At 42.8% G+C, this 4,009-nt stretch overlaps 1 pseudogene across 1 annotated transcript in view; it reads right to left on the reverse strand.

Annotated features, from left to right (window-relative positions):
• LOC116091671 overlaps positions 1–4,009 on the reverse strand; it is a 52,102-nt pseudogene that overhangs the window by 46,739 nt on the left and 1,354 nt on the right. The window lies entirely within an intron of this gene.

Raw genomic sequence — 4,009 nt, forward strand, 5'->3', positions numbered from 1 at the left:
ATTTTATATCTGAATCTTGCTTTTCCAGTGTGATGGTGTGTCCAGGACTTGCAATGGTGGGAGAATTGTGTTTTGATGATGCCAAGTAACCTTGGTTTGTGTTGCTTATATTCTTATGCTTGCCCTGCATCATCTGGTTATCTCTAGTGCTACCTGCCTTTGCTAAATCTGACTGGAGCCTGTCCTTCCTGTGATCCTGCTTGTGTCAGAACTCCTCAGAGTCAAGCTGTCTCTGTGATCCTGTGATTCTGGGATCCCGTGACCCTGTGCTTGTTAGAGCACCTGGGAGTGGAACTTCCTCTGGGTGTTTTGGGAATGACTACAGAGTTTGAGCCCAAGGTCTGCTCAGGGCACTGTCCAGCCCAGACAGACAAGAAGTAACCTGAGCCCCTGGGCTGGCAGAGTTCCTGTGTTCCTGAGTCCTGCTGGTCCCAGTTACTCCTAGTGTTAGGACAGATGTTGTGTCCTCCTCACCTCTAGTCCTGGGGTGTTAGAGCACCTGGGAGTGGAGCTTCCTTTGGGTGTTGTGGGACTGGAAACTACAATTTTTTTAATAAGGAATGCAGCATCACTAGTTTCATCACTAGAAACCCTGATTATTTCTAATTCTGGGAAACTTATTTAAATCAGTTCATCTGCTTTAAGCAGTGTATCATAGCTTGAATCTGATTTGTGTTTTCCCGAAGGTTCATCTTTTGGAACCTAAGACCCAAAATGTCAGTACTGGGGATGGTGGTGAGGAAAAGTTGAGAGATGAGGCCTAATGAAAGGCATCTTAAGCCAGTGAAGGGGCTGTACTTGGAACTGAGTTGGTTCTTTTGAAATCATTTACTTGTTCTTCTGGAAGGTTAGTTATGAAATAGTGAGTCCAGCTTCATCCAGGTCTCTGTGGCTTTCTGCAGTATTATCATGCAATCTCTTCTTCCCACTCACACTCCTGCAGTTCTTATTGGCCACCATGTGACAAAGTTGAGACTGCCCTCTTCAGAACTGAGCCACTGTGCAGCCTTTCAAGTTCCAAAACTGGAAGCTAAATAAACTTACTTTCTTTATAGTTATGTTCTCCCAAACATTTAATTATGATGAGAAGTTGACTAGACAGAAGAAATATTAGCTTTCAACTTCTCAGATGGATATTAAAAGTTTTTATTTGTAGTCTGTTGCACATCTTATACTTCAAACTGAACCTAAATGCTTTAAAAGTTTTTATTATAAAAACTGCATGGTACTAGTACGAAGACAGACACATTGGAATACATGAAATAGAACTGAAGACCCAGAAATACAACCATGCACTTATGGAAACTTGATCTTTGACGAAGAAGCCAAAAATATACAATGAAAAAAAAGAAAGCATCTTCAATAAATAGTGCTGGCTAACTGGCAGTCTGTATGTAGAAAAATGAAAATAGACCCATATTTGTCACCTTGCAGAAAGCTGAGGTCCAAATGGATCAAGCACCTCAACATAAACCAGATATACTGAATTTAATAGAAGAGAAAGTGGGAAAGAGCCTTGAACTCATTGGCACAGGGGGAAATATCCTAAATAGAACTCCAATGGTTCATGCTCTAAGATCAAGAATTGATAAATGGGACCTCATGAAACTGGAAAGTTTCTGTAAGGCAAAGGACATAGTCAATAAGACAAATCGGCAACCTACAGACTGGGAAAAAAGTCTTCACTAACCCCACATCTGATAGAAGGCTAATATCCAAAATATATAAAGAACTCAAGAAGCTAATCACCAAAAAAACAAACAACTCAATCAAAAAATGGGGTAGAGAACTAAACTAAGAATTCACAACTGAGGAATCTCGAATGGCTGAGAAGCACCTAAAGGAATGTTCAAAGTCCTTAGTGATCAGAGAAATGCAAATCAAAACAACCCTGAGATTCCACCTTACACCAGTCAGAATGGCTAAGATCAAAAACTCAGGTGACAGTATATGTTGTCTGTTGTTGTAGATGTGGAGGAAGAGAAACACTCCTCCATTGCTGGTGGGATTGCAAACTGGTACAATCACTCTGGAAATCAATCTGAAGGTTCCTCAGAAAATTGGAAATAGATCTACCTGAAGATCCAGCTATACCACTCTTGGGAATATACCCAAAAGATGCCCACCATGCCATAGGGGCATGTGTTCCACTATGTTCATAGTGGCCTTATTTGTGATAGCCAGAAGCTGGAAATCACCCAGATATCCCAAAATAGAAGAATGGATACAGAAAATGTGGTTCATTTACACAATGGAATACTACTCAGCTATTAAGAATGAGGACATCCTGAGTTTTGTAGGCAAATGGCTGGTACTAGAAAATATCATCCTGAGTGAGGTAACTCATACCCAAAAGGGCATGCATGATATGTACTCACTAATAAGTGGATATTAGCCAAAAAGAGAAAAAAATAGTGCAGAATACCAAAGATACAATCCACAGAATTCAAAAAGGTCAACAAGCTAAAGTGCCCAAGTGAGGATGTCTCAGTCCCACTTGGGAGAGAGAAGAAAGCAATCACAAGTGGGGAGGGAGGGACCTGGGAGGGAAAGTGGATGGGAGGGGATGGGAGTTGGGGAGAGAAGGGAACCTGATCTGGTATTGGGTGAGGGAAAAGGACTGAAGCCCTGAGGGACAACTGAAAGAATGGAAACCGGCAACCTCAGGGTATAGGAGGTTAGGGGGACCCTCCAAAAACACATCAGAGATCTGGGAGGTGAGAGACTCTCAGGAATCAAGGGGATGGACCTTAGGTGAAATGCCAGACAGTAGGGATAAGGAACTTTTAGAGCCCACCTCCAACAGTAAGACAAGACATCAAGTGAGGAATGGGGTTGCCATCTCACAGTCACAACTCTGACCCATAATTGTTCCTGTCTGAAAAAATTACAAGGATGGAAATGGAGGGGAGCCTGAGGAAAAGAAGGTCCAGCAATAGGCCCAAAGTGGGATACAGCTCAAGGGGAGGTCCCAAGGCCTGACACTACTACTGAGGCTATGCAGTGCTCACAAAAAGGGACCTATCATGACTGCCCTCTGAAAGACCCAATAAACAGCTTAAAGAGTCAGATGCAGATATTTGCACTCAACCAAAGGACAGAAGCAGCTGATCCTTGTTGTTGAATTAGGGAAAAGCTGAAAGAAGCTAAGGAGAAGGGTAATCCTGTAGGAGGACCAGCAGTCTCAATTAATCTGGACCCTTGAGATCCCTCAAACACTGGACCACCAAACAGGCAATATACACCAGCTGATATGAGGTCCTCAACACACGTACAGTAGAGGACTGCTGGGTCTGTGTTCATTCAGATATGATGCACCTAACACTCAAGAGACTGGAGGCCCCAGGGAGTTTAGAGGTCAGGTGGGGTGAGGGGTGGGGTTGGGGAGGATGTATGAGATAGAAAAAAAGAAAAAAATTATTAAAAATATATCTTAATGACCAAAAGAATCATCATACAATATATCTTTCTTTTTTTCACTGTTCAAGGTTTATTTGGTGTTTTCATTGGCATGACACTTGAGTAGTTGGTTCCATCATCCATATGCAGATTTTACATTTCACATAATATTGCAATGTATGCTACAGACACTTATAATACATAAAATATCCTGTAGGACTTTTATGCACAGATATGCAAAATGGACTCACACACTGGAGCCAGGTTATCATTAACTGGGAACTCGTTGGCCTAGGCATGTTTGGTGAGGGTGTGCAGGGCAGCAATGCAGCAGGCTCACAGAATAATCGAAGCCTGCACATAGTTGGCAGTGTGTCTCGGAGACAGTGGGACTGTCACACTAACCAGGTTACCACTACACAGTACCACTTGGCAGTAGGGCAGAGCTGTGGGAACTGAGATTTTTCCACAGACCACCTCAACACCACTGTACTAACTACAGCTCAGATGAGAAGTGTGTGGTCTCCATAGAAACCCTGCAGCAGATGTAGAGGCTCACAGCCATCCATCGAACTGAGTGCAGGGTCCCCAGTGAAGGAATTAGAAAAAA

The sequence above is a fragment of the Mastomys coucha genome, unplaced genomic scaffold (genome assembly GCF_008632895.1).
Source record: "Mastomys coucha isolate ucsf_1 unplaced genomic scaffold, UCSF_Mcou_1 pScaffold15, whole genome shotgun sequence".
Taxonomy (NCBI): domain Eukaryota; kingdom Metazoa; phylum Chordata; class Mammalia; order Rodentia; family Muridae; genus Mastomys; species Mastomys coucha.